Source organism: Ambystoma mexicanum, chromosome 12 (assembly GCF_040938575.1).
Source record: "Ambystoma mexicanum isolate Mex_15411 chromosome 12, UKY_AmexF1_1, whole genome shotgun sequence".
NCBI classification, from domain to species: Eukaryota; Metazoa; Chordata; class Amphibia; order Caudata; family Ambystomatidae; genus Ambystoma; species Ambystoma mexicanum.
In genome coordinates this window covers 1,177,043,791-1,177,058,114 of record NC_090936.1, presented here as the reverse complement: position 1 = coordinate 1,177,058,114, position 14,324 = coordinate 1,177,043,791, and the positions used below count along the sequence as shown (strand labels likewise).

Sequence of the window (14,324 nt, the reverse complement as noted above, 5' to 3'; positions counted from 1 at the left end):
TTTCATTCAACAGTTGCGAATCGTTAAAAGCAAATTCCACAATTGGATGAAACAACATTGTGCACACATTTTACAAGTAGATGGTGAACATATGCTTAAATTAATAGCAAACAAGAATACGGCCGAAACTTGGGCAATTTTCAACCAATGTGCTAATAAATCCCAAGGTACTTTACAGGCTTCCAGTGTTACTGAGACCCAATGGATCAAACACTATTCTAGCCTATATGCAGACTCGTCGTTTGTGCCTCTGGTCAAGCTACCCAGTGATTCCGAGCGTTGGTCTCTTGCTTGTTCCCCACTTATACTTGAAGAATACATCAGACATATTAGCTCTTCTCGGGCTAAAGGCCCGGATGGCCTTAGTAAGCATATGTTTAAATTGAACCCTACAAAGTGGGCTGAAATATTAAATAATCTCTTCCACTCTATCATCAGGACTCGCGAGATTCCCAACTCATGGAAAACATCTATTATAGTGCCTATTCACAAAAAGGACGACCACACTTTACCGTGCAATTATAGACCCATTGACCTTCTTGATGCCCCTGGAAAGCTTTTTTGCAAACTTATTTTGAGGGACTTTAACATCTGGACCAAAGTAGCTCATGCAAGAGACCCGTTTCAAACGGGTTTTCTTGCGGGTCTAGGCACAAATATCAACTTGTTCTATCTTAACGCTCTCAAATCTCAAGCGCAAAATACCAAACAAGCACTTTATTTTGCCTTTGTGGATCTCCACACGGCATTTGATGCCATCTCTCGTCCGATTCTTTTTGCAAAACTTACCAGAGATAAGTGTCCGTCCGCTCTATAACAAATTATTCCGTTGTTGCATGGGGAAACCTCAGTGCGCATTAGACTGAACCTAGAAGGACTTCTATCCAGAGCCATTCCAACTGCTCGTGGCCTTAAACAAGGCTGCCTTCTTGCGTCAGCAATTTTCAACTACTTTATGTATGACGTGCGAAAGGTCTTTGAGGAAATAACATCGGACTCCCCCAAGATAAACAATTGGCAGATTCAAACTTTAATGTATGCCGACGACTTGGTGTTAGTTTCCAAAACTCCAGTCGGACTACAAAAACTTCTTGATGGCTTTAATAGCTATATATTGGCCAATGATTTACGTGTGAATACAACCAAAACCCAGGTTGTCGTCTACAGACCACGTAACACAATGAGATCTCTTTCATCTTGGTCCATCAATCACATAAATCTGGCGATAGTATCAAGCTATGTTTATCTTGGTATGGTCTTTGATGTTAGTGTCTCGACCAATGCTCACCTCGAGGCTATTCAGTGTAAGCTTAATTCGGCTATCTCCCAAACAAAAATTATAATGCATCGATATGGTGCTTTTTCGATGTAACCAGCTGTCCTCTTTTGGAAACAAAAAGCCACCCCATGTATTCTATATGGTTTGGAGTCTCAATCACCATGGCTACCAAAAGTCTTTGATAAGCTCGAAGGCAAATTCTGGAAAGCCATTCTTCAGCTACCTCAATGTATCCCGATAGCCTGGATACGGTATGAATTAGGTCTCGCTTCTCTCTATGCTCAGTATCAGTGGAGAACATGTGCTTTATTGCGGAAAACTCTTCTACCTCACTGTGAGCACAATATTTTACAATTTCTGTTGAATTACATTTTCCACACTGAACACTCTTTCGTCAAACAGTGGTTGCGGGCAATTTATTGCACTTTGGTAGAGGCAGATGCGTCGCTTAAATTGCTTTTGACCAATCCAAACAAAGTAAAACAATTAATTTACCGCAATGATTGGATCAATACTCGTAACAAATGCTTGCAATATAAGTCCGCAATCCCTGAAAAATTTCGACATAAGAGGTTGGGATGCATTGAACCTTATCTCTTAAAATTTCCCTGTGAGAGAATACGCTCAGCCATCCTCAGAATGCGCCTGAACTTATGGCACACTCGTGAACTTTTGGCCAAACGGAAGGGCTGTGAGGAGGTGGCCTCTTTCTGTAGATTGTGTGGTGATACTAAAGCCATAGAAACCTTAGAGCATATACTCTCGCTATGTCCCGCGCTAGTTCAAGAGCGCTTGAAATTTTTCTCATGGCATTGTAGCTTCTTAGGGAACTTAGAATCAGTGGAAAGATGGTCCACATTACTGCTGACGACCAATGTTTCCCTTCAAATTGCCATTGTCAATTTTCTTTATGGAGTGAACTTAACTTGTTAAACAATTGTTGCTGTTTACTTGAGTTCTCTGCCATTTATCTAGGAATGGCATGCTGAATCTTCTCGGTCTCAGTATTTCTGGTGAGACGTGTTTTATATGAACTGAATTGAATAACTTCTCTTCTGCTTTATTGTTAATGAGAATTGTACATTATCCTTATGTATCAATTTTAATGCTTCAATCAATCATAATGAATTCTTTCTTAATCTTGTGTACTTTTTAAGATCAATTGTATGTAATGTTTTGTATTGAAAAGTTGATTTATTTCAACGATATCAATAATAAATAAATATACACATTTCTCAAAAATCACCTTCTGTGCTCCAAAGTGGCTGGACAATAACTTATAAGATGCTTCAGAATTTGATGGGATGCAAAAAACTTTTTAAAACATGTTTATTAGTTTGTTTCAAACCATCCTGTTACAATACATTATTCTGTACAGCATATCACAATTTGTCTTCATTAATTCCCCCCTCCCTACCCTTCCCAACCCCAACATTTCCTGTGTCCCACAACCAAACTATAATTACGGTTTTGACTTGCAAAGTATTCGCTATTCCTTCCCCCTACTGATGCTCAGTTCCCTCCGTTTGGCTTCTTGCAACCATTCACATCTCTCTGCGCTCCTTTCCCTCCCTCCTACTCGAACATCTCTGGTAACTCAGGGTGGTTTGTCGTCGGGCGAGTTAAAATGGTTCTGCACTAGTGCATTCCAGGTCATTATATCATCCGTGCTTTCTCTTCTCCCTGTTTGTATTGCGTCATGCCACACCATTGTTTCTGCTATTGACCATCTCTTTAGATCTTCCCACCATCTGTCTACGTTCGGGCCCTCCCGTGACTTCCACGTCATGGCAATCCTTCTCATTGCCAGCACCCATGATAGGTCTCTCATACTGTTTTCTTGCTTAGCTTTCTCGGGGCACACAAACACCCCAAGGAAGTAGGCCTTGGGCTTCCATCCGTACCTTATAATGCCCTCTTTCCTGAGCCTTGATTTCATGACCAGCTAGAACTTCTGAATAACTGGGCAAGACCAGAACCTGTTCTCCATTCCTGCCTCGCTCGCTCCGCTCCTCGGGCACCCCCTTACTTCTGAGCCTGGGAAGCGTGACAATAGCTGTGGGGTCATGTATGCTGTCTGGAGCGTGTAGAATTGTGTCAACTTCAATCTGGCATTTCTAGAGACTTTCTTTGGGTACCGCAGTGCCCTGGACCATTCTACTGTTGTGAAATCTTTGCCTTCATCTGATTCCCACATGCTTTTCCCACTGGTTATGTCTTTGGCTAGTGCGTCTAGTAGCCCCTGATACAACCTGGACACCGCGTGCCCTCCTTCGGACACGTCATACAGCAGTCATTCTCTTCGCACTGGGTTGGGAAGACAGGCCATCTTTCTTTTATTGGATGCAGTACCCATGAGTATGTCATGGTTTGCCCACTGCATATTCTGTATGTATCCCTCAGATCCTGGAACTCAAGGAGCTTGTCTGCAGAAAGCAAGTCTCCACTGTCACTACGCCCTTCTCCTCCCAGTGTAACCTACTCTGAGCCAGGTCTTCCCTATTCTTCCCGCAAATGACTGCTGAAGGATGTGTGGGGAGTAGGGTTCTTTGAGTTTTAGCATGTTTTTGGTCCTGGCCAATATCTGTCTGCCTAACTGTAATAGACCTGAGGAATTTGTTATCCTGTCTTTCCCTAGCCACAGTACTTCTTTCAACAGGTACGGGGCTATTCCAGCACTCAGTCGGGCATGTTCCACCATCTCTGAATCTGCCAGCTACCCTGTCACATGCTGCATTTGCCCAGCTAGGTAATACAGTTTGAAATGTGGGAGATGCCACCCCCCTTCCTCATACAACACTTCTATGGCCACCCGTCTTCTGGCATTTCCCCATATGAAACCTCCTATTACTAATGTCAGCTCTCTGAAGAAGGTCCTTGTGGTGAGGTACGGGATGTTTATGAAGTGGTATAACAGGTGGGGGAGGGCCACCATTTTAAGGAGTGCTACCCTGCCCATCATTTAGAGGGGCAACTTTCCCCAGAACTTCATGAAGGCTTCAAGGCCCGATCTTGCCTTTAGTGTATTATGGCAATAGGTGCTCCCCCTGTCATGGTAAACGTCGATGTCTAGATACCTAAAGGTATTGACCTTCCATTGCAAGCCCAGATACGGGAGTCGGTCTTCCTCTAGACTGAGCCACCCCACGAGTCGGCAGAATTCTCCATCACTTCTAGATAGGACTCAAGATTTTCTTCTGCATAGAGTAATATCACATGGTGGACCCCATCTATGCAGAGCCCAGTGTTTTAAAATTCCTTTCTTAGGAATATTGCCAGAGACTCTAAGGCCAGAATGTATAGCATGGGGGATAAGGGGCAACCTTGTTTCGTGCCCCTTCGTATTGGGAACTGCTCTGATATGCATTTACCAGTCCGCACTCTAGCAAACACGATGGAAAAGAGTATCTGAATCATTTCATGAATTTCTCACCTATCCCAAAGCTTCTCAAGGAGGCAAACAGCCATTCCCACCTTACCGAGTCAAATTCTTTGATGGCATCCAGTGCCAATACCGCACAGCCCTCCGGCCATTTTTGTGTCCTGTCTATTATCGTGTGTAGCCTTCTGAGGTTTTCTGTCGTTGCTCTCTCTGGGACACAGCCGGTTTGGTCCGGGTGTACTAGTGACCCGATCACCCTCTTTAGTTTCTCAGCTAAGGCCGCGGTGAGGATCTTGGTGTCCTGGTTGATGAGTGACATCGGACAATATGAATCACAGGATTTCCCTTATTTGCCTGGTTTTAAGATCGGGATTATGATGGATTCTTCCATGCTGCAGGGCAGTTTCCCTATCTCATATGCTTCTTCGCGGGCTTGGAGCAATTTCAGGGACACCATGTCCTTGAACTCTTCATAAAACTCTGCCGGTGGGCCATCTCCCCCCAGAGTTTTGTCTGTGGGCAGCATGGCCACTACCTCTTGTAGCTCTTCAATTGTGAACGGGGCCTCAAGCATATCTCTTTGCGCCGTATCTAGAGTGGGTAGGCTGATATCGGTCAGGGTCTCTTTGATTTCTTGCTCTCTAGTGCCACTCGAGTCCTTATACAGGTCTCGGTAGAAGGTTTTCAATATCTCGTTGATTTCCTTTTGCGACCTCCACATTTCCCCACATGCGTCTAGTATTTTGGTAATTCCCTCCCTGGTATCTGTACTTCTAGTCAACCAGGCCAATAGCCTACCGGGTTTGTCCCCTTGCCCGTGGATCTTCTCTGTGTATTTTAAAAAACTATACCTTCCCAACCTCTCCCAGTTTTCCACGCAATCCTGTCTGAGTTCGATGAGCTTTCGTTCCACTCCCTCTTTCCCAACTCTAGTGCTCTCTAGCTGTTTGATTCTAGCTTCCATGCTCGTCAGATGTCACTCCAATTCCTTTCAAGTTCCTCCTGCCTTAGTTATGGCTGCTCTCCTTACCACCACCTTAAAGGCATCCCATGGGATTCCCCTTTTCCGACACTTCCCTCATTAAAGTCAAAGTATTCTTCTATCTGGTAAGCCATCTCTTCCTTGAATGGGCCATCTCTCAGGGTCTCTGCCCGTAGTTTCCACGTTGGTATCGGGGCCAATTGACTACTGAGTATCCTCTCTACTATTAAGGGTGAGTGGTCTGAAAGCATCCTCCCCTCCTATGCAGCACCTACAAATTCGCCCAATTGGTCCATCCCTGTGAGAAGATAACCTATTTCTGTGTATATGCTATGTATGCTTGTGTAAAATGAGAATTCTTATGTGTTTGGTCCTTGTATCCAGCACCAGACCTCTTGTAATTCTAACTCTTTCATTAGCGTTTGCAAGGCTTTAGCTGGGGTGTGGGGGGAGCGCAATATGCTTTTACCATCTGACCTGTCAATCTTCCAGTCCAGTGTACAATTGAAGTCCTCTCCCCAGATCCACGACATACCTCTGAAGGGGGCTAGCCTTGCATACAGGGAGCAGCAGAAGGCAGCTGCGCTGTGATTCTGTGCATAAGTGCTGATCAGGCAGAACTCTTTTTTTTATCCAGGAACCCGTGCACCAGAACCACCCTCCCCTCTGTGTCTGTGTGAACACCCACTTTCCAGAAAGGCACTGTGGGGGATATCCAGATTTAAAAATAAATCAGAATACCCAGATCCGAACATCCTTCCATCCCATTTCTTCAATACTTGTGACTGTTTTGCTAGTGTGAGGTGTGTTTCTTGTAGTAGCGCTATCTGGACTTTTTTACGACGTAGTTATGTTGCCACTCTTACTCTCTTGATGTAGCTATTCAGCCCCCTAATGTTCCAGAGGAAATCCTGAGTGTTGCAGCCATTCGGTCTTTGTTTTTTTGTTTGTTTGTTTGTTTGTTTATTTGTATTGCGCGCCAGACCCGAAGGTATCAGGGCGCATTTGCACAGGGATACAAGTATACATTAAGCTTAGGTTGCAGACAGAAAATCTTTGAACGAGTTACAATAGTTACAGATGAATGGTACATAAGAAAGCATTTCAAATTTACATAGTGATACATTGGATTGTTCAGTGTAGGATCATAAGAAAAACGTTTGGGTCAGTGGCGAAGGTTGCAGAGTTAGAAGGTTGAGTAGCTACAGGGCATAGACAGGACGGGTGACTCAAATGTCCTGGGATACAAGCCAATTTATGGTGTCGCGTCTAAATTGACGGAAAGGTTGGTCCACTCTCAGAGAGAGGGGGAGGGAGTTCCATAGCTGTGCCGCCATGACCGCAAAGCTGCTTCCTCCCGCCTTTTTTAGTTTAAATCTAGGGACAGTCAGACAAAATGAATTGACTGACCTAGTAAGGGGTGATGAGGTTTTCCTGACAATTCTCTCTGATAGGTAACGTGGGGCAGCATCATTGAGGCATTTGTATGTTAAAGAGGCAGATTTAAGTGTAATTTTGTCAATGGTAGAGAGCCATTTGTTCTGTCTTCTTGAGTCCGATATGTGCTCCCTCCTCGGGATGCCACATGCTGATCTCAGTGTATTATTTTGGAGAATTTGGATTTTCTTAGTAATGGATTCGCTAGCCCCTAAGTACAGTACATTACAATAATCCAACTTGCATAGTATGAGGACTCTGGCCAGAATCGTACAGCTTTCTTTGGAAAGAAAGGGTTTGCAAGCCCTGTTCAATTTGCAAGTGTATGCTGTCGAGGAAGCCATGGCATTCACTTGTCTATTTAGTGTGAGGGTTGAGTTGAGGTAAAAGCTGAGAGTTTTTACCTCTTTTGCCACTTTGATAGTGTTCCCATCAATGTTGAATGACACATATTTTGTGTTGAGCTTGCTTAGATTGGCTGAGGAGCCAAGTATTAAGAGTTCTGTCTTGTCGTCATTCAGGCAGAGGCCATAATCGGCCATCCATGCCTGAATGCCCAAGTAAATTGTGTTCACTAAGGCCATGTCCTTGAGGTAATCACCTGTCAGCGGGATGGGGATCTGGGTGTCATATGCGTAATTAGTGTAGGTGACACCCAGATAGTTCAGATCGTCAAACAGTGGTTTTGTGAAAATATTGTACAGTGTTGGTGGGACACAAGAGCTTTGTGGCACACCAGATGTAATGGGGATAGGGACGGCAGCATCTGTGGTAGAGAAGACTCTCATAGTCCTTTTGTTCAGAAAGGATTTGATCCACATAATGGCCTCCTGTTAAAATTGAGCAGCTGAGGCTTGGTGTTGGCACAAGACTTCATGGTCAACCAACTCAAAGGCAGCTGAGAGATCCAGAAGCAGTAACAAGGCAATTATGCCGTTGTCCTTAAATCCGTCAATCTGGGTTTTCAAATCCAGCAGTGCTGTTTTTGTGCCATGTTGTTGTCTAAAGCCGGATTGGCAGACTCCTAGTAGGTGGTTAGTCCCCAGATACTCCTGTATCTGGATGTAGGCCACCTTATCTAGTATCTTGAGGAGAAAAGGTAAGGTGGTAATCGGCCTATAGTTGGTGGGAATGGTTGGGTCCAAGGATTGTTTTTTAGAAGGGGAAGGACCCATGACTCCTTTAGGTTACTAGGGACAATCCCTGATGAGAATGATGAGTTAATTAGTTTAGAAATAAAGGGTGCTAAGTCTCTGGTGTCATCTTTCATTATTTGTGCTGGGCAGCTATCTCCCTGGCACCTAGTTGGTTTGAGGGAGGAAATGATTTTTTCAACCTCAAGAATGGATACTTGAGAGAATCTGAAGCTTTGAGGAGGTTTGCTTGAAGGATCTGGTTGGGTGTTGGGATTAATTGTGGGGGGTATATTAGCTTTAGTGTCTGCAATATTTTTCTGAAGAAGGGATACTTTGTTTGTTAGGTATTCTGGATGTTTGTACACCATAGTTTGTCTTTTAGGCAGTCATCTGTCTGTGGTATGGGAGCTTCCACTTCTCTTAGTATGGTGAAGAGTTCTTTAGAGCTTGAGCTGGCTTTGTGAATCCTTTCATTATATGTTTCTTGTTTTGTACGAATTATTTCTTTTTTATAGACGGCAGTGCTGTTGTTAAGGTTGGTTTTGTTTTCCTCAGTGAGTAGGTGTCTCCAAAGGACTTCTAGCTTTCCCTTTTCCGCTCTCAAGGATTTTAAGTGAGGCCTGAACCAGGAGTTCAGGTGTGCTCTTGGTTTACTTTTCCATAGTTTAAGTGGAGAAATTGCGTCTAAGGCATTGGTCATAGAGGCATTGTATGCGTCTACTAGAAAGTCTAGGTCGGACTTGTCTGGCAGCTCTTTGAAGTCGGGGATAACATATGGTAGAATCTTGTCCACGTGATATTTTTTTTTATTTCCGGTGCGGAGTGGAGGAGCTGTTAGATTGGTTTTGATAGTAGGGTTATTACCTACTTATTACCAAGTGTGAATGACAGAAGGAAGTGGTCGGTCCATATTAGTGGCTTAATGGACGTGATGGATGCTGCGCAATTGACGTCAACCACCCAATCTAGAGTTCTACCTTTCTTCTATGCCTCCCACTATGCACCTCCCTTTGGGGGATTTAGGGATTGCGTCTTGTCCATTTGCTACCTCCTTGGTAGATACCTTACTTTTCTCTGTCAGCAAAATCAAGCTGTGATGTAACCAGAACAAACTTTCCCCAACATAAACATGAACTGATCGCCCACCCAAACATTCCTGGGAAGGTGCTGCCACCATTCGTTCCCTGAGTCCCTTGGGGTTTGGTGTCGAGTACCACTCTGTACTCTAAGTACTTCTGAAAAGAGGAGAACAACAAACAAGAACAACCATAGGAACTGAGCTACTAGGCTCCTGTGAGGGGGCCTTGGTCCGTGATAAGCAGAGTCCCTTAGTCACTTATGCTCTCCTTATAGCGTCAAATTAGGGGTGTCTGAAATTGTAAACCATAATCCGGGTCCCCCTGCCCTCTGTTGCATTAATTAAGGTCATGCATTCAATGTTTCATATATACATTACTGCATTATCGGCACTTGGCAGTTCTTCAAGTGTCGCCTTTTCTGTCTGTCAGGCGCTCCATTTGGTTTTCATCCATCCAGGCATTCACCTCCTCCGGGGTGTCGAAGAACAGGGACTTTCCTCTATGTATTACTTTTAGTCTCACTGGGTACAGGAGTATATATTTGATTCCTTGCCACTGAAGTCTTTCATTTGTCGGGACAAACTGGCCCCTTCTCTTTTGAACTTGTATAGTATAGTCCGGGTAGATCGCCAATCTTGTTGACTCTTGACGGATCTCTCCTCCTGTTCTGGAAAAGGCTAGGATATTTTCTTTGTCCCGGATGTTCAATATATAAGTCGGGGGGGGTGTTCGCAGGGGGGGGGTTTTCTCATTAGCGCTCTGTGGGCTCTTTCGACTGTGAACCCCGGGATAATAATGCTCCTGGGCCAATCTCTTGAAGGAGCATGTTTTCTATGTATGTAGTGCGGTCTCTGACTTCTGCCCCCTCCGGTAGCCCCAGGATTCAGATGTCGCTCCTTCTTGCCCTTCCCTCCACATCTTCGGCCAGGTCCTGCAACTGCCGAACATTTGGCTTTAGTTCCTGGACTGTCTCTTGGAGTTCTTTGGTGGAGGCAGAGACATCCTCTAGGTTCTTTTCTGTGTCCTTCACTCTGTCTGCTAGATTGCGCACATCTTGTTTTAGGAGGCCCACATCACTCTTTATTTCTCCTATGTGGGTCTCCATTGACTCTCAGAGTGCCGCAAAGGCGTCCAGGATTTTGCCATCATCACTTTCTTGCTGGGGCTCTTGATCATTTCCTTTTGAGTGTACCTCTAAAGTCTTAGGGTCCTGTTTGTGATCACCATTTCTTGTGAGTGCATCCATTATTGTTTGTTTTGGCTGCTCCGGGGGTCTTTTCCTTCCCCCTTCCAGCAATGGTCACTGGTGCCCGCCGCTTGTCCACTTTTATTCAGACGGTCTGAGGGCACTTACCTCCTGTGTTCGCCAGTGGCCTTGCTGCTTTCTTTGAGTCTGCCTGTATCCTGGGGTTTTGCTCATCGCTTGCTATCTCCTGCTACACCAGGCTAGGGCTGCCGTTGCAGCGTGTTCTCTGTTTTGTGGCCTTCTGTCCCTGCTTTGGCCCGTTCACTGTGTACACTTACGTCTGCATGGGGGGTCTGCACCAGGTAGATCGGAGGAAGGGGGCGGGGCGCTCTAACCCTCACAGCCTCAGCTGTAGCTCCTCTTCTGTCCCTCTTACGCTGCTGGGTGGTGCGCACTCTATTTGCTCCCCCCCACCCACGGTGTGCAGGGGCTGTGCTGTCTTGGATTCCCCAGCCACGTTGTAAATGGCTAAACCTGGGGTGTGCGATGGGCTTCACAGACCTCTGCTGTCTGTCTCCTTACAGCCTTTTATCTCGCGTGCCGTCTGCCACTCTCCTGTCCCGATCTCCTTGTTGCCTGTCCGTGCCTTCTGGTGCCCCTGTGGTCTGCTCCGCCTGCCTGCTGCTCGCCTCAAGATGGTCTCCTCTCTGGTCTCCTTCTTCCCGTACCAAACTGGTACTGTGTTGGGTTACTTCAGGCTGCTCGAGCGCTAGAGATCCGCCTATAGGAGAGCTCTCCTAGTAGTTTCCTGCTGCGTGAGTCACGCCTGCCATTTTGGTCGAGACAGGCATCAAGTTTTCGCAGTGTTTTTTGTGCGCAATCTGTCGTCTATCTGTGTCTTCCGACGTCGGACTAGTGCCGCAGTAGATGCACAATGTGGAATCTCACTAATAAGAGCACTACCAAGCGATTTAGAGCACGTTCATATCTTTTTTCCAGGATCTGGCAGGGAGATCGAAACAAACACGTCGTCTCTACATCGCTGCTGGCCACGCCCTCTGATCGTGTTCAACATTGTCATAATCTTACATGAGCGATTCTTTTTATCAATACCTCGAATTGGACCCCATCTATCCAATGTTCCTAATAAATTCAAGCAAAACCTCATAAAAACATCTTGATTAGGATATCGTGCCAAATAGTCAGGAAGGTGACCCAACGGTCTTGTCATTTTACAATATTCTTTAAATAATTTATATTTATTTAGTTTATCGAGTTGTTGGGCACAATCGTGGATTTTTTATTCCCTCATTATTTCCATAGGATTTTCTAGAAACGTTGTGATATTACAGTCCAACTCCCCTAGTAATCTTTCACATTCTTGAGTAAATTTGTTTAACAGAGGTGTATTTTTTTTGGGATACATTATGTTCAAATCGGTGTATAACAAATTATTAACAGGATTCAATATTTTATAAAAAATCTGTAATTTGTTTTGATGAATTATTGAAATCCATGATTGAAGTCCTACATCATAGCGAATAATCGCTTGGGAGATTTTCCAAAATGTACCTGCTAACTGATTCAACATTTTGATTGAAGATAGGGTTAATAAGTTAAAACCATACATCAAAGAAGGTATACGTTTTGAAATGTAAAATGTTCTTAAAGGGATTATAGTAAAACCGCAATATTTTGACTTTTATGCATTAGGGTCAATAGCAGGCTTGTTGGCTTTTTCATTTTAAAATGGAATATTTAATGCAGTGTTTATCATGGATGGAGAAGACCAAATATGTTAAATAAGATGATATGACCATCTCTTTCCCCTCCATAAACCATGAATATTCCCTCTTTTGTTGGTTAAAATTACTGATTTCAAAGCATTGATTTGCAAGCTCTAAAGATTCATGTGGTCCTCTGGAGAGGAGAGTGCACAATGCAAGCCTATTCGTGTTCTATCAAACTGCATAATATTGTCTGCGAACGTTAATGTTTGGATTTTCACATGGCCTAATTTGGGTGGAAATGCATTTAGATCTACCAAAGCTTCTGCCAAATCTGAAATATACAGATAAAATAGTGCCGGAGCAAGGATACAGCCTGGCCGTAGGACCTGCGGTGTCAATAGTTGTTTACTTAATTTACCATTGAGATCTAATCTGATATAAATAGAAATATCTTGGTATAGGCCCATTATTAGTTTAAGAAGACCCTCACATATCTCCCATAGCCATAATTTATTCCAAATACAGTTGGTGAAACATGGTGAAATGCAAGTGATAGAACAACACATGCACAAAATAATGAGGAACTGTTAGGTAAAAAAGCTTGGTCTTGTAGAAATTTAAGGATAAGCCTGTTCAGGGAAGTCCCAATATGAGATTGAAATCCTGTTTGAAATTTAGTAGGTTTTCTAGTCCCCTTACAGAAAATATTAAACTCTTTCAGCAGTATCAAGGCAAACATTTTTGCTGCTGAATCTAATAATGCAATTGGGGTGATAGTTACAAGGATCGGTCCTATCACCCTTTTTGTAAATTGGTACGATGTAGCTTTGCCACCAAGTTGGAGTCATGATTCCTTTAAGTCTGATAATATTAAAAGGTTACTCAAAATTTGGGACCACAAACATATAGGGGTTTGCTTTTAAAACCAAATTAGGACCTCAGTTAAATTCTTGACTTCCCAACCATTGAGCATGCTTTTTATTCCATCTGCAGTTTTGAACGAACGCAGAGACTATGGATTGCTGCACTGTTTATGCTGCATGGGGATCCACGAACATTGATCAAAACATCCTTCAAGTCTCTGATAGTAATAGGCTGGATTCTACCTCTTATTTAACTTACACAAATTAATCTTAAACCAGTCTGTTTTTTGGGAGAAAATCTCCACAATTGTTTGGAGAAGTCTATCTGTAAACTCTTTTAAATGAGCTCTTGGGGTTCTTAAAATTACCAAATTCTTTTTTTCTCACAATAAAGTAAACCTGTCTGCAGGAGTAGCAGCTCAGAATAATTGGTAAAGAACAGCAGCGGTAGGGTTATAAAAGTCAATTATTCCTTGTAACTCTTCTTGGAACTTAACAGGGTCCTCGGGGGGCGTGACGTAAGAGCCATGGGATAGGACTTGGTTTCAGGTGCTCCTGCAGATCCTTAATGATCCTGAACGAATGCTGCGGCCAGGAGAAGACCCTGCATATAAAATTGTATGGGCATGCAGAGGAAGAAATAAGGCACATAGGGCCTCATTACGACTCAGGCGGTAAGGGTTTTACGGCGGCGTTAACAGCTCCGACCCTTACCGCCTGAGTACGAGGTCCCTTAGCGCCATGGCGGACTTAACACCTGCTTTTAGCAGGTGTTAAAATCCATGGCGCTAAGGGACCATGGAGTTAATTACGCCACCGTAATTTACGGTGGCGTAATTAACGCCTTCCCCACTCCCATTATGCCCTATGGGGCAAAAATGGGAATTGGGAAGGGTAAATGGGGATTGGGGACTTACCGCCCCGCCAAGGTCGGAATGGGGCGGTAAGTCCGCCAACCACCATGGCGTAAACGTAGTTTACGCCATGGTGGTAAAGTCACGGCCCAGGCGGTAACTTACCACCTGGGCCGTAATGAGGCCCATAGTGTTAACAATTTTGCATGGTTTTGCATCGAAGCCCGTGAGAGGGGAGCCAGAGAAGGAATGGAGCGCCTCACCGGAAGCGCAACCAAGATGGTGGTCTGTCCGTAACAAAGGAATCACCCGAACGACTATCATGAGTACAAGGAAGTTAAGACAAGTGGCGTGTCCGGGATGTGCGGTTATCTGGAGCCTGCCGGCTGGACACGC

General features: G+C 44.3%; 1 protein-coding gene across 1 annotated transcript in view; it reads left to right on the top strand.

Annotated features, from left to right (window-relative positions):
* CCDC38 (coiled-coil domain containing 38) overlaps nucleotides 1–14,324 on the top strand; it is a 1,810,821-nt gene that overhangs the window by 1,697,747 nt on the left and 98,750 nt on the right. The window lies entirely within an intron of this gene.